General features: G+C 38.7%; 1 pseudogene; it reads left to right on the top strand.

Annotated features, from left to right (window-relative positions):
* Positions 1-9,893: 9,893 nt before the first annotated feature.
* Positions 9,894-17,196, top strand: LOC149644572 (uncharacterized; annotated as a pseudogene).
* The last annotated feature ends 6,150 nt before the right edge of the window (positions 17,197-23,346 follow it).

Here is a 23,346-nt window from a genome sequence, read left to right as displayed (position 1 = left end):
ATTTTATTTAGAAATAAAAGGTTGAACTCGATGTGATGGTTAGAGCGGGGTTCGATCTCGCGACCTATTGATTGGCGAACAAACGCGCTAACCACTACACCGAGAGCAACCTTAATCCCTTCCTACGTTTTAGAGAAGATTACATTAACATATACTTGGAAATAAAACTGGTAAATGTTCATGATAAAAACTATCGGGAGTACCGAATTTACTCATTTGTTCCTGTATGTATTTTATAAAGTCATTTCCGTAAAATTCGGCTTTTTCTTCTAAACACAATGGCGCCGGTGAATCCGTTTCCAGGGCTTTAACTCTAGTTTGATTTATACCGTGACCCAATCGGGTAAATAAAAGTCCATCATCTAATTCCTCCAAAATAATGGTACTTCTAGGTAATATGAATCGTTTCAAAATTTCCACCTGATTCTGGTACTCGATATCTTTTTCTTGAGGCTCTCTATCTTTAAACATCGGGCATTTCTTCGTAACACGAGCGATTTTCCCACTTTCAGATACTCGGTGTTCGAAACATATTGTATACATAGCGCATTGATCTAAAAGATACGCGACCATATATTGGAAATCCTCGCGCCCTTTGAATCGTTGATACGTCACTATATAACGCATTCTGTGTAAGAAGATCTATAAGTCGCTGCTCTCTTCAAGGCGTTCGTCGAATAACCGAGATAAAGAGAGATCGCTCTCTTATCAAACAAAGTCTTATTTAAGTCTGGCGATTACGTCACGACTAAAGACAAGTACAGACACGTCCTAAAAACCCCTAAACAATTAACAAAGACCTAATCAATTGACGGTTATAGAATAGATTACATTAACGACTACCGGGAAATAAAAAGGATAAATATTCCTCGTAGATACTATCGAGAGTCCCTAATTTCCTCAATTCTTCCCGTAAACATTTTATAAAGTCATTTCCGTAAAATTCGGCTTTTTCTTCTAAACACAATGGCGCCGGTGAATCCGTTTCCGGGGCTTTAACTCTTGTTTGATTTATACCGTGACCCAATCGGGTAAATAAAAGTCCGTCATGTAAATCCTCCAAAATAATGTCACTATTATCAAATATTAATCGCTTCAAAATTTCCACCTGATTCTGGTATTCGATATCTTGATGTTCAGGAGGTTTATCTTCATATATCGTGCATTTCTTAGTAACACGAGCGATTTTCCCACTTTCAGATACTCGGTGTTCGAAACATATTGTATACATAGTGCATTGATCTAAAAGATACGCGACCATATATTGGAAATCCTCGCGCCCTTTGAATCGTTGATACGTCACTATATAACGCATAGTGTGTAAGAAGATATCCATTAGAAGTCACTGCTCTCTTCAAGGCGAATAACCGAGATAAAGAGAGCACTCTCTTATCAGACAAACTCTATCTGACGATTACGTCACGACTAAAGAAGTTCACGCCCTTAACCAATTAACAAAGACCTAATCAATTGGCGACCCCCACTCTCGACCAATAAACGAACTCAGAGAAACCCCCCCCTGGATTAAAAACCGGTGTTCCCCCATTCTAGACTCACGCGAGTATACACGCGAGAGTCTAGCGCGCTAGAAGGCTGGCGACCCAATTAAATGACCTAATTTCCACTCCATATTTTAGGTGGTTCACTACTTATATCCCTCATCCATGGCTAATGTTTCTTCTATCACCCAACTTTCCCATCTCTCATATCCAACCGTACGAGATTTGTTCAAAGACCGTCAAAATTTAGCTTAATTTTCTTCTCTCCTATACTCCGATTTATCTAATTAAAAAAAACACCACCGCCGCAGACAACTGTCTCGTACGGGTGAAATGCACGCATAAACAATTTATGAAATTCCAAACCTCGCGTTCTCTCATCGTAACGAAACTAGAGCTATCTCTCTCTCGGATGGGAAATTTGAGAACTCTTCGTTCTCTTTCGACCCCAGACTCCCGTAATATACCAGGGAAAGCACCGATGATCAGGCAAATAATTTTCGTACAATTAATTCGGTGTTCCCCTTACTCTGAAACGGTAAGAATACAATCCCCCTCGTCGATTTATGTACGGACCCTCCGTACTACCTTTGTCAGCCTCTACCGTACTATGAGGCGGCAAAACTTATACCCCCAATGTTATTTCTATGGTCCATACCCGTCCCGCTCTGTTCTCATTTTACCGCAAAACTTACGTACTCTCCATGCCGTCCAAGGTGCACAAAAAAACCGCTTCGGAAAAATTCGAGACCGTCGAATTTTCATACCCAATGTTAATTTTCCCATAGGGTATCATACCCCATGTTATCTCTATGGCAAATTCATACCCATCCCGTTCTCTTATTTATATACTACTCAGATGTTTTGCTGAGTTTCCTAATACAAGGGTAATACTAGACTGTACTGAAGTCGAAATAGAGGGACCCGCGTGTCTTCAATGCAGAATAAAAACGTACTTTCACTACTAAGGAAGGAACACGATTAAGTTGTTGGTGGCTATCGCACCTTCTGGTGCTATAACATTTGTCAGCAAAGCTTTATGTGAAAAATGTTCGGACCAACAAGTAACGTATGAAAGTAAAATATTGGATATGTGTGAAAGTTTCACAGATGGGATTATGGTTAACATGGGGTTTGCCATAGAAGATCTTTGCAACGAGCGTGGTTTAGAACTAATAAGACCACCCTTTCTAAAGAAGAAAAAGCAATTTACAAGGGAAGAAGCTTCGCGAAATTCCAAAATAGCTGCTGCGAGAGTGCATGTTGAGAGAAGGATAGGAAGAATGAGAGCTTTTAATTGTTTAAATGAAAAAATTGCCTTTTGATTTATGGCCCTATGCTAGTTCAGTGATCACCGTGGTATCTGGTGTTAATAATTTATCAACATCAATTTTGGCTAACGATAAATTTTAAAGGAAAAGTTCAGGGTACCTAACATTAGACCTTAAATTAACGGTCTCGTTTAGAAGATATCGAAGTGATTGATAAAAAATCATACTTTCCATAATTACGATTAAAATCCAATTAATTGACCCAAAATTTTGAAGAGAGCAGCCGCGCCATATTTTAAAGTCACGTGAAAAACTGGCACACACGCTGTTATATGCCAAATGGCTAGCGAATAGATTTCCCTACTGCAGACGACGATATTTATTGATGTATTTAAGGTTGACTTTCAGCATAGCGCACTCGATCACGCGCATCACGACGCAAGCTGCTCGCACTATAGAAGCCCGTTCAATCGGCCAAAAAGTGCAACTTGGATTCTTGGCGCGAAATTCGAAGTCAGCGAAAATTAACATTAAGTTCTATGGGAGGAGGTAGGTTTTTTGGCCTCTGTCGTATTGATCAAAATGACCTGAAAATTTAGTGAGACGTGTGTTTTGACGTGTGTTATTATGCATAGAAGGATTCAAGCTTCTAGAGTGCATAGCGTTTTCTAAAAAAAATTATTTTTATAGCCAAAATGATGGGTTCAGTGCTAAGACTGAATATATCTTCTGATCTACTGGCCCAAATGTCCTGATATTTTAATGAGAGGCGTGTTACAATGTTTTCAATTATATTGAAAAGGATTCAAGCCTTTAGAGTCGATAATTGTTTCAATAAAAATTAATTTTCAATGTCATAATTGTAAATTAAGTACTTAATGCACAATATCTTTGGATCTACTGGCATAAATGTCCTGAATATTTGATAAGAGGTGTGTTAAAATAATTTAACTTTCACTCCCTTTCCAAGATTAAACGTATTGCTTAAACATTACGCTAAAAATCTTATAATTAAACAAAATTATAGGCCCTATAGCCTAAAACACGCCTATTCTGGGGAAGTTCAGAAGAACCCCTGTTTTTCTGCCAAAAGCACTTTATTATGTAAACGCAATTTTAGTTTAAATATGTATTTATTGCAAATATCACATATTTTACAAAAACAAAAAATTAAGCATAGAAAAATCATGATTAAGAAACTAACTAAAAAGGGTTCGTGAAAAGTATCATAATACCAGTTGCAGTTGGTAAAAACAAAGATTTAGTGGAGAGATAGTTTTAAATTATAATTAATTGTCAAGGAGCTCCAAGAAGAAAAAGCTTCCTTGCAGCGATCCTCTGCTTGTTCAAAGACATTCTGAAGCTTCTTGTGTGGTGCTTGATCTTAGTTTTGAAGCTTTGTTTTAGCATTTGTCGTTTTTATCTTATTTTGAGGATAGACTTTATATTTTAATCGAATAATCTTTTAAATGCCCCGCCCAACAAGTAAGGATTACATTTAAAAATCGCCAAGGGTTTTCGCGACATCTGCCCCACAGCATGTTTACAAATCATAGAAAATTGGTTCAAGAGGTCTAGGTTTAATAACATGCAAGAAAAAGAAGGCTAAATTCAAAAATAGCTCCCGGTGACGGATTTAAAAATTTTCTTCTTCTTCTGAAAGAGAAAAATGCGACAAAAATTATGGTGCAAAAATGTTTTGGGGCAAACAATTATTTAGGAAGATACAGCTAGTTTTAATTTTAATTGCTCTGGACAGAAAACAGCACAATTAAAGCTATATTAACTTACCTTTTATTACCTTTTCCAAAACGTTCACGTTTACAGTAGGTTTGGTTAGGTTTGGTTAGGTTAGGTTAGGTTTGGTTTGGTTTGGTTAGGTTAGGTTTGGTTGGTTAGGTTTGGTTAGGTTAGGTTTGGTTAGGTTTGGCCGAAAATAAGCAGACGACATTTTTTATATCATAAATTGTGCTGTCTTCTGCCCTGGGCAATTAAAATTAAAACTAGCTCTATCCTGCTTAATAATTGTTTGCCCCAAACAATTTTTACACCATAATTTTTGTCGCATTTTTCTCTTTCAGAAGAAAGAAAAAAATTTAAAATCCGTCACCAGGAGCTATTCCTGAAAACTCCCTATCAGTTTTAAGAAAAATTGAATCAATTCTAATATCACAGTCTATAATGAAATTACGATTTGATTAGGTAACTTGGCTTATAGCAGCAAAAAGCCTAGCAACTGTCAGTTCGTTCAACGCCATAAATCTTAAATTTATGGCATTTTCCAGCTGATGACTTCTAACACAAAACCTCACTCTGTTGTAGTCTCTACCCGCGTTGATAATAGTCTCAATTTTTGATTGAGATATTAGTTTCAATTTTTCAAATAGTTCCGTCACGCATATTTTATCAAGGTTTAGAGGAAGTGACGTCCATTTGGATTGAGAGAAAATTTTCGAAGTATCCGAATGACGATAAGGATTGGGGTTAGAGAATACGGTTTTTTCGGTTCACTCCGAATGAGCCCGATCCGAATCATAAGGATTCGTAGTGATCCGAATAATTTTCGATTTTTAGAGAATAGCCTCCCTGGAAACGAAAGTCTCGTTTTAAAAAATTATCACCCGTTCAGAATTTTTTAGAACACCCAAATTTAACCGAACCAAGCCAAACCTTACCTAACCGAACCGAAGCTAACCGAACCTAAACTAATTAATAAACCAAACCTAACCCAACCCAAACTTGTTTCGAGGTAAGAAGATTATTTATATAAGTAATAAAAGCCCGCCTCTTACCACGAACAATTTATCAGCAATAATAGAAATCTTTTGGAAAAGGTGTCAGATATTTAATAGGAGAATATTTTGGAAAAGGTGGCAGCTAATTAATTGACGAGTATTTTGGAAAATGTGGCAGCTAACTAAAAGAATATTTTGGAAAAGGTGGCAGCTAACTATTAGGAGAATATTTTGAAAAAGGTGGCAGCTAACTATTAGGAGAATATTTTAGAAAAGGTGGCAGCTAACTATTAGGAGAATATTTTGGAAAAGGTGGCAGCTAATTATTGGAAACATTGTTTTGGAAAAGGTGGCAACTAATTAGGTAACCAAATAATCACGAGAACAAACCGTCCCGAGACCAAATAATCACGATATCAAATAGTCCCGAGACCAAATAATCACGATACCAAATAATCACGATACCAAATAGTCCCGAGACCAAATAATCACGATACCAAATAGTCCCGAGACCAAATAATGACGATATCAAAGAGTCCCGAGACCAAATAATCACGATATCAAATAGTCCCGAGACAAAATAATCACGATACCAAATAGTCCCGAGACAAAATAATCGCGATACCAAATAGTCCCGAGACAAAATAATCACGATACCAAATAGTCCAGAGACAAAATAATCACGATACCAAATAGTCCCGAGACCAAATCGGTGAGACCAATTAGTCCCGCGACCAAATAGGCGAGACCGAAATGGCGAGACCATATTTTCCTGTTCCAGCATTAACTAGGTTGAATAGAATCCCCTTTTCGGATTGAAATAATTTCGTTTCTTTCGAACATTTTTGAAATATGAATCCTGTGCTCGATAAGACTAAGGTATTAGATTTTTGTGAAACAGTGTCGAAACCTATAAAGTGTGACCCTTTAAATAAGCCTTCCGAAGTTCAATCAGGGGCTAAACGGAAGAGAACTTTCGAATTTCAGACCGAACAAACTGTATCTGAGTGGAACGCTATGTCCCTCAAGAAAAAAAGGGTCTCTTTGTATATTGATCGAAATAAATTTGTAACGTGACTTTGTGTTTAGGGAAGGGGTCAGAGTAAACGTGACTAAGCGTGATCAGTGGGGACAGAAGGGGTCATAAAATGCTTTTTTGCGTAACCTAAATATTGACACGAAAACAAGTAAGCGAATTTAGTTTAATACTTATTGTCATGGAATATGATTTTAAATGGAAAATTTATTAACAAATAGGATTTTATTTTGCGAATTATTACTTTTTAGTAGCCTTTTAGTCACTAACAGCTTATATTTTCACTCTAAAATCTTTTTATAACGTCATTTTCAAAATATAGAACTTAACTCGGTTCATGCTGTTGCTTTCCATGATTATTTCAAGGCTGCAGCTTAAGCTTAAGAGAAGTAAAAAGGCCGGTTGGCTGGTGGGGAAAAATTATTAAAAGTACGGTACAGGCCCGTAGTTAAGATAAACAGGGTTTCAAGAAACTAAGTTCGATTAATTCAAGAAATTAATGTTTTAAGATTATTCCAATGCACCCGTTTTCTTAAGCCTGTTTTTCAGTCCCTTAAAATTTTTTTACTATTAAAATAAGCCTCCATTATGTGAAAATAGTCCATGAATACCATAATTATAAATGACTTTATTTCAAAATCTAGTTAACAATATGGATCGCCTATTTTAAATTTCCGAAAATGGCACGGTAACGGTGCAACTTTTTTATGAAGATGCGGGTGTTGCCGGAAGAGTTCACAGTAGAGGAGGCCGTGGTAACGGCCGTGGGGCAAGAGGACGTGGTAGAGGAGGCCGTGGTCACGGCCGTGGGGCCAGAGGACGCGGTAGAGGAGGCCGTGGTAACGGCCGTGGGGCAATCGAGCGGCCTCAAGACCATGCTAACGGTCGTAGGGCAGTCGGGCGGCTCCGAGGCCGTGGTAACGGCCGTGGAGGATGTCACCACGGCCACTTGGCACAAGATGCCTGAATCCGAGTCCGTGGTATAAGAATTCATTTATTGCTTAAAGTTTTAAATTCACAATTATATATTAAACCTATTATACAATTCCGATAAAAAGCGGTTCTGGAAGCCACCAGGGACCGTTGGGGGTGCAGAAGGCGGCGCCTATGGTGGTGGACCCTATCCCGCGGGCACTGAGGAGCGCCAGCAGCGGCGTGGAGAACTAACTCCAAATAGAAGTAATGTATTATTTCCAGGTAGAGAGGTAAGACCGATGTACAATGGGTGTGTTTTTGGGGAAATTTTGAGTAGTAAATGTTCTTTGAGATTTTGCCATCCAGGTCAGCATAAAAGTCGTTGACGGATGACCCCTTAAATAAATAAATAAATACGCGTAAACAAATTGAGTGGGAAAACTTTCATAGACCATTTTCCACTCTATATTGGGCACATAGCCCACTGTACTTTGGTTCTACCACCCTTTGGATGGGAGGGGAAAGAAATACTGTAAGTTTCTTAGCGAGTTATCGTGATAAATAACTATGGGCTGAAGGGTCTGTGTCTATCTCATGCGTAAATAACCATGAGTTAATAATATGTTAGCTCCCTATAAGTTACTCAGGCAATTCATTTTTATACTCTAGCGTTTTCTCCCGCGCCGCCGGCTTCCCAATTATATGCGACGCTCTGCGGCCGCCACGTGAACGAAAATCTTATTTACTCTTCTTTCCGGTTTTTCCCCGGAAGCGCGTGTAGTGAAAGCTAGCCAACGATATCGGAGCTATTTAAGCAGCCAAATATTTCGCTCAGTAGCCTCGGTTAAGAAAACAGTTAAGAGATCAGTGGATTGGATTTAGCTCAGTTGTATAATTTTCTGGTATCAAGTCACAATAACAACTCTTATCTTCAGCATTCTTGATCAATATCGGTAAATTGCATTGAGTTCCTGCATTTCTTGTCTCAGTACTGACACAAACGCCATGATTTAATGTTAAATTGTTAAAACATAAACATTCACAAATAAAACACTTCCTTGGTGAAAAAGCAGCCGACGACTCGAGTTCGAGGAGCCGTACGAGCGGGATTTTTTCACGACAAGAGAGAGCGCAACATTCGGATTTTTTTCCCGCGCGGGCGAAATAGGAAGAAATCGCTGGATACATTACGCCTATGGAGCCTGAGTAACTTAAAGGGAGCTAACATATTATTAACTCATGAAATAACTTAATATTCATCTATATATAACTCTCGCTGCCATAACATCGCGTGATTACTCGCAACACTAGAATGTAGAATATTTTTAAAGAATAATTTATCCATCAACGAAGGTTTGTTCTTGGAAAGCCTCCTTCATTATGCATTTGACTACAGCTTGCTTTCTCAAACCTTGCTCTGGAATTTCTAAGGCCTAAGAAAGGCTTTTGGTATTTATCCCACTACAGGTTTCTCCACCGCGGCTATCAAGGGATTTCGGAATTGCTATTATTCTTTCGATGAATCTTTTGACGAAGAACCAGTTTTCGTAACTTTAGCCTGAATGTGTATAAATTTTGCTTAGTTTATACATTTAAATTAGAGCACAATTTTCCACGAACAGGCCATTTGTATTTTCTTACTAAATTTCGCCACCGAACTAAACGAATTTGGAGTTTAAAGCTCAAAATTCCTCGATTGCAACTTCACTCTCTTCACTTCGACTCTTCGAGCCACTTCAATATTAAATTAAAAAAAAGAAAAACTATATATTTTAATTCTAATGTAATAAATAGTTAAGAACTTCAATTATAATCGTCCCTTGAATCATGTGAGTATTTTGCTAGTTTGTAATTTAAGTGAACTCTAAACAGTAAATTTTAAGGAATTTTATTGTTTATCAGCACTGATTTGAAAAATAGGTGCAAACAAAAACTAAAAATTTTATTTGAAAGTTTGATTTAAGGTTTGTTCGTGTTTCCTGCTTCCTGCGGAATTTTCGGGAAATATCAACGTTACCAGTATTGGGACGTGGACAAAAGTAAAGCCTCATATTTTGAGCCCTTTGACCAAGAGTGGAAATTTAAACCATATTGGCGTGACCAAGTTCGTAGTTCACTTGCCCGGTGGTCGGCCCGGTCAAGGAGAATGGGGTACCGAGTCGTTTTGTAAAGACTTTCCCTCTCCCTATCCGTAATGGCTATGGGGGCTCGAAAACGGGGAAATATCCTGCTAAAAAATATGACGTCATTCATTGGATACACTGCTTCGCGCCATCTTGCCCCAGAAAAATAAAAAAAAACATATGTTAAAACCGGTTGTAAAATGTTCGATTTTGGCTGTTGGTCTGTCAAGGAGACCGTGACACGTGCATTTTCCTTACCAGTGGAGACATAGGCGCGATTTCTCTTTAATAAAATCAAGAATAAAAGCGTAATTATGGATATTTCGGTAGATCATAATTATATCAAAAAATACAATTCAAAGAAACCCGCGAAGGCCCAACGAAAAAGCATTGAAGAAGGTAAGTGAATATTTAAAAAACTTGGGAGCCAGATTGCCAGTACCCAACTATCTATTAACAAATTTGTATAAAGCGCGTGCTAATATAATATTTTATTATTTTTAAGGCATTAAATTTGATGAAAAGTACTTAATGAAAATCTAGGGAGCGATTCTTTGTAGTTCTTCATATTTACAAAAGTTGACTTTTGTTGGAAGGCCGAAGCCATATGTTGTAAGTTCTTAGTGTCATGTTATAATGTTAGCTCCCATTTGAAAATAATATCTCTCGTGTTAGGATGCTTTAGAAGATGTTGTAAATTAGAGATAATAACGGTTGTTTTTTATCTATATCCAGATTCTATTTTTTATACTCGTGTCTTTTATGCATCGCGGTCATTCTTGTAACCTTTTATTTTTTATCGCGATGCCTTTAACTATATAACCGAATAACATTCTGATAACGTCTGTCAGATGTGTTCAGTCCGTACTGTTCCCGGAAATTAACTTTAATGTTTTAAGTAAATTAATAAAGAGTTTGTAACCAGTTATTCCTAGAGTCGTTCTTGCGTCAAAAAACAACAGGTTATGGGCCCAGCACGCTTTCACTGCGCAAAGGTTTAGAAGTCCTACGAAGTTCAACGCCGGGAAGATTATCCTTTAAGGTGCGGAGTCAGACGGAGAATGGCCGGAAATCACCTGGAACGAATAGAGACGTTAACTAAAGATAATTATGATACCTGGAAAATGCAAGTGGAAGCCCTGCTTTAAAAGAACGACCTTTGGGAGTAAGTAGATAGAACTTCAACGAGGCCAACTCTGGTGCGGGGAACGGAAGGCAACGCCCAGGCGGTCGCTACCTGGGACAGTAATGATCGAAAAGCAAGAGCGGACCTAATCTTGTCGATCAGCCCGTCGGAGTTGAAGCAAGTAAAGAACTGCACGACCTCACGGGAACTATGGCAGAAGCTCGAATCCATCTACCAGTCCAGTGGACCTGCCCGGAAAGCCAAGCTGCTGAAGAAACTGACCCTTAACAAAATAAAGGACGTAGAAGATGTCCGGGACCACGTCCGAGAATTCTTCGACGCAGTAGAGAAGTTTGCTGACATTGGAGTAGCTGTAAACAACGACCTACTGGCCATTATGTTGTTATACAGTCTACCAGAATCGTACGAGAACTTCCGGTACGCAATAGAGTCTAGGGATACGTTACCTGATCCAGAAGCCTTAAAAATGAAGATACTGGAGGAATCGGACGCCAAACAATCTAAAGAAGACGAACCCGTGCAGAATGCGATGATGGGCAGTAACCACTTTTCCCGTTAAACTGCAGAAAGGGGTAGAGGAAGAGGTTTACGTGGACGAGGAAGCACGACCTTCAAATACAAGTGTCATGGATGCCGGAAACCCGGCCACAAGGTATCCAATTTCCCAGACAGAGACAATGGTTCAGGCATTAGAACCAGAAAGAAAGAAAACGCCCATCATTTACTGGAAGAAAATTTGGCCTAGAAAGAATTCGCATTGCACCTGAAGGATTATCACGATTCCTGGTGCCTAGACAGCGGAGCCACCTCACATATGACTTCCAACAGAGACTGCTTCAATGTTTACGAAGAGACCACGAAATCTCTAAACCTGGCCACTGCAGAGTCAACGAAGATACGAGGTGTTGGCGTAAAAATACCCGCAACGAATGGCAGCAACAATCGAATTCTTCGCCTGGAACGAGCCCTTCATGTTCCGGATTTAAGAACAAATCACCAATCCATTGCCAAGATGACAGACAAAGGACGTGAGGTCACATTCAAGAAGTCGCAGGCCTGGATTAAGACAGCAACCGGGGAAGTGATTGCAGTTGCTGACAGAGTTGGAGACCTTTATTTCCTGAGAAAGGCTGAAGAAACGGTCCATGCAAGCGAAAATAAAGCCTAGAAGCAACCTGGAGAACTGGCATTTCCTACTCGGTCACTTGAACGAGAGAATTTTAAAGGAAATGGCCCGGAAAAATTTGGCTACTCAATATTGAAAAAGATGGGAGCCTGGGAATCTGCCAAATCTGTATCAAAGGAAAGCAATCGAAGGAGCTGTTCCCGAAAACCGAAGATAGCCGCACCTCGCATGTCCTGGAAATTGTACACTCTGACGTATGCGGGCCGATGAGAGTAACGTCGATGAGCGGAGCCAAGTACATCGTCGTTTTCACTGATGATTATTCCCGGTGGAGTGAAGTCAGTTTTTTAAAACACAAGAGCAAAGTGTTGACAGCCTTCAAAGAATTCAAGCATCGAGCTGAAGTGGAAACCGGGAGAAAAATCAAGACTTTGCAGTCCGACAACGGAACCGAATACTGCAACAATAAATTCGACATATTCCTGAAAGACTCTGGGATAAAAAGAAGACTCACCGTTCCAAACACTTCGGAACAAAATGACATTGCTGAAAGAAAGAACAGAACACTCCTGGATATGGCCAGATGTATGATGATACAAGCGCAACTTCCACCATCATTCTGGGCAGAAGCGATGGCCACGATAATTTCATTCGAAACCGTTGTCCTTCCCGGAGTTAAAATGGAGAATTACCATTTATCAGATGGACCGCAAAGAAGCCATCCCAGCAACATTTGAAGATTTTCGGCGACAAAGCTTTGCTGTTGGACGAAGATAAAAGGAAGGGGAAGTTTGAAGCCAGGAGCAAAGAATGCGTTTTCATCGGCTATTCTCAAGACTCGAAGGCCTATCGACTCTGGGTTCCGTCCGAGAAGCAAATTTACGGAAGTCGAAATGTCAAGTTCCTGGGAGAATTTAATAAACAAGGCGGATATGATGATTTCGTCACTCCAGAAGTCAACCTAAAATACGGAAGCAGAGCTTAAGGCGAAATCGAAGTCCCGGCCACTACACACGCTGGAAAACCGCCAGGCAGAGAAGAATTCAAAGAAGTCAAAATGGAGTTCAAAGATGAAATCCCGGAAGAATTTAATGCCCAAGAAAACGAGGACGTCTTTGAAGAACCCTCAGAAACCCTCGTTCTGAAGAAAGGTCGTGGAAGACCGAAGAAAATAACAACAGGTTTACCCAGACGACCGAAGAAAACGTTCAACTTCAACATAATTCCGAGCGTCTCAGAAGAGTCTACTGAAGAGGCTACTGACGAGCAAGAAACCCTGTCCCATGAGTCAGCAAACCTAGCCATCTTATCAGAACCATTGTCCATGAAGCAAGCCCTGGCTTCTCCGTACGCAAACTATTGGAGGAAAGCAGTAACGTAAGAGTTCGTTTCGCTTATCAAGTGCGAAACCTGGGACATCGTTGACTGTCCGGAAAACCTAGGGTTGTAAGTCGGAAAATTTTCCGCGGAAAATGACCGAGCTATATTTTTCCGGAAAATTTTCCGTATTTTTCCGCTACCGGTTTCTCAATTAAAAAGTTAAAACTTTAAAATTTTTCAATTGCCTTTCTTTTCAAAACATTCATTATTTGTTTTCGGTGAATTCGGAGGGGGAAAAAATTGTTCAAGGGCACAGCCACAGTCTAGTGACCCCTATTCTCTATAGCAAAAGCTCACTTATTGGCTATCGCTTGCATGCATAGGGTTACCGTTTGCTCTTATGACGGTATAAGGCGTCAGAGAACCGAGACCTAACCGTTAAGAGACCCAAGCGAAACTAAAATTATCAGGCATAAAGGATGATCGTCTGCGTCATTGTAAGGGAAACGAGGTGTTATGTTGTTAATGTTATTAAGTTTGTTAACCCTGTTTAAAGTCACAAATTATGGGAAAATCAACCACTAATATTTGGCGGTACTTTAATTAATCTACTAAAGATGCCAAAATAACTGGAGAATCTTTAAAAGTTAGATAAATTGACTCAAAGCTCACATAATTGCTAGTTTTATATTTTTCCGATTAGCGGAAAATTTTCCGCGTTTTATTTTTCCGGAAAATTTAAAACCCTAGGAAAACCAGGAGGACTTTGGAAATTGTCTCGTCTTCCGAACTAAGTACTTACCCAGCGGAAAAGTAGAGAAAAGGAAAGCCAGGCTCGTAGCAAAAGGTTTTGCCCAGAGACTAGGGATCGACTACCAAGAGACGTTCGCACCCGTCATTAGATCCAGCTCAATAAGACTGCTTATGGCCCTTGCGTGGAAATCGGTTTGGAAGTCCACCAAATGGATGTCGTCACGGCCTATCTTAATGGCGAACTCGAGGAGGAAATATATATGGTCATCCCGGAAGGATTAAAAGAATCCCTCGAAGAAATCGTCAAGTCAACCCGGTTCGACAAGTCGATCATTGCACAGCAAAGAAATGGACCTGGGACTTGGAAGAAGAGGGACATACAGTCTGTCGCATCAAGAAATCCCTCTACGGCCTAAAGCAATCGGGCCGTCAATGGTACAAGAAGTTACATCAAAGACTTTCGGAGATTGGAATGACACCATTGAAGAGCGACCCCAGCTTATACGTTTTAAGAGTCGCGGAAGATGTTATGATCATTGGAGTCTACGCCGACGATCTAATCCTAGCAAGCAACAACCCGGTTTGGATGACTGATGTAAAGCTTGAACTTGGGAGAAAATTCGATAAGAAGGACCTGGGGCCAATCCATCACTGTCTCGGAATGGAATTTCACCAAGATCTAAAACAAAATACCTTCCGGATTTACCAAGCGAAATATGCAGAACCGATCCTGAAACGTTTCAACATGCAAGACTCCAAAGCAATAGCGACTTCAATGGATGCCAACAACAAGTTGCAAAATCCAGAACACTCGGTAGCAGAAGACATCAGTCGTATTCCGTATCAATCTCTGGTCGGCTCTCTCATGTACCTGGTGGTGTCTTCACGACCGCATATGGCGTATTTAGTAAGCGCATTGAGCCAGTTCAACACAAGTTATGACGAAATTCATTGGATTGCCGGGAAAAGATTTCTGAGATACCTGAAAGGAACTCTTCATCATGGGCTGCTTTATCGGAAGACCGGACTGCCAATCCAGGGTTTCGTTGACGCAGACTATGGAGGCTGTCCGAAAGATAGAAAGTCATATACTGGATATGTCTTCAAACTAGCCGGCGCTGCAGTATCCTGGGAAGCACGGAAACAGCGAACCGTTGCCTTGTCCAGTACAGAAGCAGAATATATGGCAATGTCCGACGCAACCAAGGAAGCCATATATCTCAAAGGACTTCTCAACGAACTCGGAGTATCAGTTCAGGCGATCGAGCTGTACAACGACAACCAGAGTGCCCAGAAATTCGTTCAGAATCCTGTTTTCCATGCCAGAACCAAGCACATTGATATCCAGCACCATTTCATTCGAGACACCTAAGACCAGGAACATATAGCTTTGCGGTATCTACCAACAAAGGAAATGCCAGCTGACATCTGTACGAAGAGCCTGTTCCGTCCGAAGCACCTCTTCTGCGTCAAAGCCCTGGGACTGGAAATATTTAAATAACCACCTCCTGGATAGAAGATTGAAACCACCGATCTTAAGAGGGACTGTTGTAAATAAGAGATAATAACGGTTGTTTTTTATCTATATTCATATTCTATTTTTTATACTTGTGTTTTTTCAAAAATTACAATCCGATTCCATTCCAACTTGGCAGAAGAGGCAGACGACGTTTATTTGACCCGGATATACATACAACGCCATAATGAAAATAACACCCGCCTCTTCATTCATACCCCTCCGTCACGGGCAAGGGGGTTGTGGTCTTGGACGCGCACCCGAATAACCCTGTTACCCATTCCTTCTTAAAAAAATAAATCTATCCCTGTTTAAACGCAGCGAATGCCACACACACACATTTGGTATTTTGGAGCTCCAAGCAAGTTGGGAGATGGGGTCGCTTACTGCATACTTGGCTAGGTAAATTTGCTAATGCGACGTACCCTTTCGTCGAAGGATCTAAAGACGTGGCATTATCGCCATTTGTCCAGTTTGATACTTTAATAATGAAATCTAATATTAGCGTGGGAATCGAAATTTTCGTGTATAGCGATATGAGATTTCAAACTGAATCACTTGGTTCTGATGTAAAATGTGTTGAAACTCACACAGAAAAGTATACATTTCACCTTTAAGTTTTCCGTCTTTATCAATTACGAAAAAGTCATCCTTATCGTAGATTTCTAAAATTTTTGCTACATTCTAATCTGACATTCAATCTGACAGACTGTGTCACTGTCCCGATTCCCGACAATCTAAGACCAGATTGCATTACGCCTTGGTATTAAACTATAGCAGACGACATGAAAATAAGGAAATAGCTGAACCATATCTTCCAGCCAACTTACGCATGTACCTTGTGTAAAACTACGCGAAAGTAACTCCGCCGCTGCATAAGACCAACTCTTGTCGTCGCTCTGTAAGGGGGACGGAAATCTTGAATCGACTAAAGGGGAACTAATTTTTCATGTTGCGGGTTAGGCTTCTCGTTCTTCACTTTCTTGTTATCTATGCACCTTTGCTTTCACTGGCAGGAGTGAGACTAGATGCGTCTAACACATTGTTAAAATGCTTCCATTTGCGTCTTTAACACATCATTGTCAAAGGAAGACCGACTTTTGCTTTTCCTCGTGAAAATGAAATTAGGTATTCCGTTTTCAGCTCTTGGGGCATTATTTGGAATCCATCGAACTACACCAGCGGCTAATTTCAAAGCTGTGTTGAATTTGTTTTATTTCCGTACAAAGAAGTGGAAGTCTTCTGTACGAGAAGCGCTACCAAGTTCGTTCAAAGCGCAGCATGGATACTGTCGGTTTATTATCGATTTTACTGAAATTTATTGCGAAAGAGCCGTTGGTGTAAGACAAAGAGTTCTTATGTACTCCCAGTACAAAGGTACATTTACTACGAAGCATTTAATCGCCATAACACCCAATGGCTTTGTGAATTTCATATCCAAGGGCTATGGCGGATGATCTACGAATTCTTTCATAACCGTAAACTCCGGATTCCTTGATTTAATCGAGGAAGGAGATGAAATTTTAGCAGAGAAAGGGTTTCCTCAAATTGCAACCCACATATCTGAAAAAGATTGCACCTTAGTTATGCCCCTCCTTTTCAAATGGCAAGAATGTTCAATTTACCGCTTCTGAAGTCCAAGAGACACACAACATTGCTTCAGTGCGGATTCATGTTGAACGTATTATTCAACGGATGAAGATTTATAAAGTTCTTCGATTTGTTCCAAGATCTCTTTTAAGGTGTATTGGTTAGATAATTCACGCCGCTGCGGTATTATCGAACCTTCAACCCCCAATTATCAATGAATTATCAGAAATTAAAAAAAATAGAGTCAAAGTTTATAACTTATTGTGTAATTAATTATTTTGTTTAATATAAATAATGTTTAAGGTTCATGTACCTTTGCGTTTTACAGTTAAAAATGCTTTTAAATTAATAACAAGGTTTTAAACAATGTATATTTTTGTCTCAGGTACATAAGCTCACAGGGTAAATCATCATTTAACTGTATTTTTAAATTGCACTTAAAAATTCTCGACTGGTTTTTTATAAAGTAACTAAAGTGAAATGTCTTGAGTTTTGAAATGACTTCAGTTAGAAAAATATCGTTCCTATCGACAACTATCATCAAGCTTTGTAATGAAGTGTAAATGAAAAAATGGCATACGCTCAAACCAGTGACGTACATAGCTACTTGGATTTGAGTTTAATATTCGTGGCTAGTTATCAAAGTTAGTAAAGAATGCCCATCAACTTCAACGTAAGACACATTCGAACTCCCATCTGGATTTAAAATTGTCCTTTCCGGTAAAATACTTGGACATTTTATTTCCAAAAGTATGTTTGGGTTTCCAAGAACAACGGAAACCCGGGGCTGCAACATAACCAGTTTTGCGATGGACTTATAAAAACACCATGAACTACTACAATGGAATGTGGGGCAAACTTTTGGTTGTAGTCATCACGCGCTGTACTTTCCATTTGAATTTGATACTTCATTCCGGTTGTTTGAATATTCTTAGCATTAAGAAAAGAACTGGCTAGTTTTTCAAAATCCGCACGCCTAGTCTTTAATCTATGAGCTTTGGTCGCTGAAATTCTAATTTTTCTAACTTTGATCCAAGTTACGGTTTTATCGCTTGACTGTATGTAGTCTTGTTATGAAACAAACTTGTTCAATATCAGTGGAGGTCTTCTCAATATTTTCTTTCCATAAAGTAGCCTCTTTGTGTTATAATCAAATTCTCTTATGATACGAATTTTATTTCCATTTAGAAAACTTTTATACTTGTGATAAACGGATTTTCTTTTCAACTATCGGGCAAGTTCTTAGCACATAGATTTTATTAAACGCTCTTCTTCGCTTCTAACAACGGTAGACACCAACCCTTCTAAAACATCTTTGCATGTTATTTCTTCTTCATCTCTTACTTCATACTTTAAAATTGTTGACAGTGGACAATTAATATTTGCCAATATGTTGTTTAGATCTCGTTTGCTCTCTTCTAATGGTTCTCTCTCTTGAGATGGTGGGAAGGATAAAATATTTCTAATTGTTTCACCTTTAGCATATAATTTATCTTGATGCGCTGATGGTCTTAGTAAGGCTTGGGGTTGGTTTATTTTGGCGTCGTCTCTCTTTTTTTTCCAAATAAAGAGCGGTAGCTGCTATATGTTTAAATTTCCCAGAGAGCCCACTCTTACAGCTACTTTTAGCTTCAAAAATGTGTCTGTCTGGAAGCACCTGCAAGTTAATTAATTTACTATATAAACATTAAATATTTAATTTTAACACTTACATTGGTGGTAATATCATAAATTTTCAGTTACAGAAGTTTCCCTTATGCAGTGTCCAGAGACTTCGGTATTAACTTTATTTGGTTTAAAATTTTCTATTACGTAAAAAATATGTTCACTTTTTATTAGATTGTTGGCTTTTCGAAGAGTTGAATCCCTAAAATAATTTTAAAAAACTTCTAAAGCTTTAAATCCGACATATTTAATAATTGTATTGCTCCCCATTTTTTGTCAATTTCACCCGCTAGAGGCGCTGCGTGTTAGTTTGCGCCTCGATTCTCGGCATGTAGAGGTTAACCTCTTTCACTATGGCAACGCTCTGCGTTAGGACTTGCTAAACAAACAGTTCTAACCAGGCTCAGGCCTTCGAAAACTTCAGACCCTCGCGTCGTTACTTAAACATTAATTCCCCCGACCCTCGTTTCAATTTACTTACTCGTTTTTTTCAATTACCGTTAATTTTTTGTCTAATAAAACTCTAAGTTATTTTTTGATTTAAATCGCTTCCCTTTTTATTGCTTTTATAGAACTCTTAAGGCGGCCACTAATTTACGAACCAGCCTACACAAAACCTTTAGATATTTAAGTAACCCGCTTCCACATAACCCTTTGTGGCTGGCCTTTTTCTCTTCTCTCCATCTGAAACGTCAATTCAAAAAACTTATCAATCCAAAACGGTTGAGTTGGGTGAGAATACAAAACGAAATCACCTGTCAGATACAGTCATGACATCCTTGTGATTGATTTCAGTTCGTCCATTGACTTCCAAGCTGTTAATCAATAATATTATAACGATTCACGGAAACTTTCCCATCGTCTCCCACAACGATGGGGCAATTCTTTTTTTAGAAACATCTTGTAGTTGAACACGAATATCAAAAGACTGATGCCTGATAATTAATCACGGATTACATAAACTAATTACACGACTACAAAGAAAATTTAAACCTCCACATACCTTCGAATGAACCATAGTTGGGTCATTAGAGGAATCGTGGTCCCATCAACATCAGTTCGTTTAATCACAATTTTCCCGTACAGCGGCATAAAAAGCTGCAATATTTAAATTAAATTAGGAAAAATAACCCTACGTAAAATATATGATTTCCGCCTAGGTTTTTGCCGACAGCGTTCTAGGTTATGCGGATCATGGATAGTGCGCAGATACGAATGGCAATGAATCAACCCCCTTGTACGTCCCGATGTTGAGGGTTTCCTACCCCCTTTTTTACGTCTAGGCTAATTCAATTCAGTCTCATGATTTGATATGAACGCTAATTCAAAACAGTAGCCAACGCTAAGCCTAAACCACGTGGTCGTACTGGCTTGCTTCGGTAAGAATGGCAAGCCGCCAGGAGGAAGGAAGCCATTACGCGCTAATCGGGATACAAAGGGCCAAAGGGCTGACCTTAAATTATGCGACAATTCACCATTTGCCACGATATTTACGATAGAATCCATACCATAACAAATACAGAAAAAACATAGGAATTCCGTATTTTATCAACTAATATTCTAATTAATTTAACTAAAATCATGGTTTAAATACAAATTAAATAGAAAAATTACCCTAATCACGATTATGAAATATTGCAGCAAAGAAAGCTTATGCTTACCAACAACTTCGACGGTTCGAGAAGGACTGAAATAGCTCTTTCAATAAGAGATTCGCTCTCTGCTTTGCCCCCCTACTCGAATAGCAGACGATTTACAGACAAAATATATCCCAGTCGATCGGTTTCACGACTTCACTAGCCAAGCCATTCTCCTTAGTCGATTAGCCAAACTTCCAAAGCCAGTTTAACTGCGCATGTGTATTTAGAGCATAGGACGATTGGGGGCTTTGGCGGTTAGGCCTAAGCCTGCTGTATTTTCTAGTAAAATATTGAAGGATCGAAACGGTAAGAAATAAGGAATTAATGTTTTATTGCTTTAAAATGTCAGTGATTTATTTATTCGTCTTTTATAGATATTAATGTCTATTATAATGTATAACACAAGCACGCCGAAGCGATCAAAGTGCATTGACTTAAATAGGCCTTTGCCGAAAATGAATACGGAAATTTTAGACGCTAATGCTAGACAAGGAAATGCTAGATATGAAAAGGAAAACTCGACTCTCCAGACTAAATTACTCCCCTGTGGAGGCTCAGAACAAAAAAGAAATGTTTTGGGAGATAGTCCCAGAAATAGTTTAAACGTAACGACTAACAAAGCTCTTATTAAAAGGACATTAAATTTTAGCGAAGCTGGTAACACTGATAACACAGCGAAAGTTGTTGAGTCAAAAATTTCTAAAAGCACGAAGACTCCTTTTCCATGTATAAACTTGAAAAACTTTCCTAAAGGTCCGTGGACGAAGCAACTGAAAGAGCTCCCTAAAGAATACAATATCAATATCATTTTTGATTATTTTCACGCTAACAAGGCAACCAAACATTTGGAAGACGGAAATAGAATGCTGAAAGCAGGAAAAGTTAGGAGTGTATTTCTTTGCACCATCCACAGCTCTGTTTTCGTAAAATGCATCATCACGTCTTCTTACAGTTCAAAGGAATATGTGGTTCAACTAAACCTTGATCAAGTAACGGGAGTAGTTGTAACGGCGTACTGTCAATGCCCTTGCGGTAGTGCAGGAGTGTGTAAGCATGTGAGCGCTATTCTTTTTTATCTGTGGGACTGTAAAGTAGACAAACGAATTTATATTAAAGATGATGTTGCGTGTACCGAAGGTGAAAGACAATGGGGAAATCCTACATTGAAAACTTCAAAGCTTCAAAATAAAAAATTTTCAAAACTAAAATTTGTGAGGCATAAGCTTAAACATCGTTTGCCAGGCCAACATAATAAAATACGCTCAAATGGAGTTTCAAATTACTCTTCGTTGCCTAACCTAAACAATGAAGAATTAGCCGAAGATAATGCTAAGTTGAAAGCCCGAATAAGTAACTACTGTGATAAACTAGGGTCCCAGAGAAAAATGCTTCAAAAAATTCTTTTGGAAAGCGATTTTACACCGTTAGATGCTCCAGTTTCGTTAGTGGAAGAAGTGCAAGCTGCGGTTTCTGATGAAATACAATCGTCAAAAACAAGAGGCGATATTCCATTCCCTAAAATAAATTTTAAAGATACACTGATCCCAGAAAAATGTGTAATAACTCTTGAACAAGCAAGAGAGTTGGAGAGTCTAACACGTGATCAATCAGATAAAAAATCCGAAAATTGGCAGCTTTGGGAACTTGAACGACAAATAAGAATAACAGCATCAAAATTTGGAGAAATAATCAAGAGAGTTAAAGCCGTAACCCCAAAATACGTTGAAACAATTAGAAAAGGAGCCAATCTCAGTCGAAATATTTTTGTTCAAGAAGGAATTAACAACGAAGCTAATGCTGTTACTATGTACGAAGCTTTTAAAAGTGGTGTAGTCAAAACCTTCAAGATTGGGTTTTGCGTTAATCCGTCCATGCCAATAATAGGTGCCTCACCTGACCGCTTATGTTTTGATAAGAGTATCGATGAATATGGCTTAATCGAAATTAAAACTTTGTCTAAAGCGAAGCAACAAGGCCTGTCGATAAAAGAAGCAATAAGTAAAAAACAGGCCTCGTGTTTAAAGATTGATAAAGATGGCCAGTTGTCTTTAAAAGATAACCATAACTATTATTACCAAGTGCAAGGCCAGCTTGGAGTTACTGGATACCAATGGTGCGACTTTTTTATAGTCACGGGAAACGACTCTTTCTGCCAAAGGATAAGGTTCGATGAAAACCTTTTCAGTCAAAAAATGCTTCCTAAACTCTGTGATTTTTTTCCACCTATTATGTACAAAATGACTGATAGAGTAAGTCTTTCAAAGTTACTATTTTTTTAAATTTTGTTAATAAAATAGTTGTTTATTAAAATATGAAAGTTTACGTAACAAATAAAGAAATAAGCGTTTGATTTTATGGTATATACAAAATCGATAAATTCGATTCGGTACTGTTTGACCGAAATATAAATTTTGAATAAAATTATCTTATTTTTTAATTAAAAACTATTTTAGCTAGGCATTGGATGGGCCAGCTGTTGGTTCTTCAAGCGAAATATCTTCTTCGGAATTATTTTTTAATGATCTATCGAGCAACGGCTCATTAACTATATTTGCTAAGTAACCACATATCATCCAAATTTTGTTTAATTGGTCATGCATGGTGTTTGGAAATACGAATTTGAGAATTCGATTATTTTTGATCTCGCCAATAACTCTCTCAATGTGGATGCGTAAATTTGCAATTTCTCTGGTTTTCTCAACTTCCTTTTTGGACAGCTGTTTTTTTTCCCAAGAAATGGAGGAATATTCAACTTCACACCCCTACGTTCTAAATCTTCTCCTATGATGAATCCACGGTCCGCCATAATGCTATCACCAATCTCAAGCTTGTCTATTAATCCACTGTCTAACGTAATTTCTTTGTCAGATATTCTTCCAGGTGACAATTACGACACGAAGCTTACAAAACCATTAGGCGCAATACCTATTAGACCTTTAGCTGTGTTGTGTTTTTTATATTGTGAATAAGTGTCACTCTGCGTTGTGTAGTGGTTGGGTTTCTCAATGAA

The sequence above is a fragment of the Phalangium opilio genome, unplaced genomic scaffold (genome assembly GCF_054372755.1).
Source record: "Phalangium opilio isolate 3A_F unplaced genomic scaffold, DU_Popi_V2 ptg000090l_1, whole genome shotgun sequence".
Taxonomy (NCBI): Eukaryota; Metazoa; Arthropoda; class Arachnida; order Opiliones; family Phalangiidae; genus Phalangium; species Phalangium opilio.
Note: the sequence above shows the minus strand (reverse complement) of the source record. Positions and strands in the feature narration are given on the sequence as shown.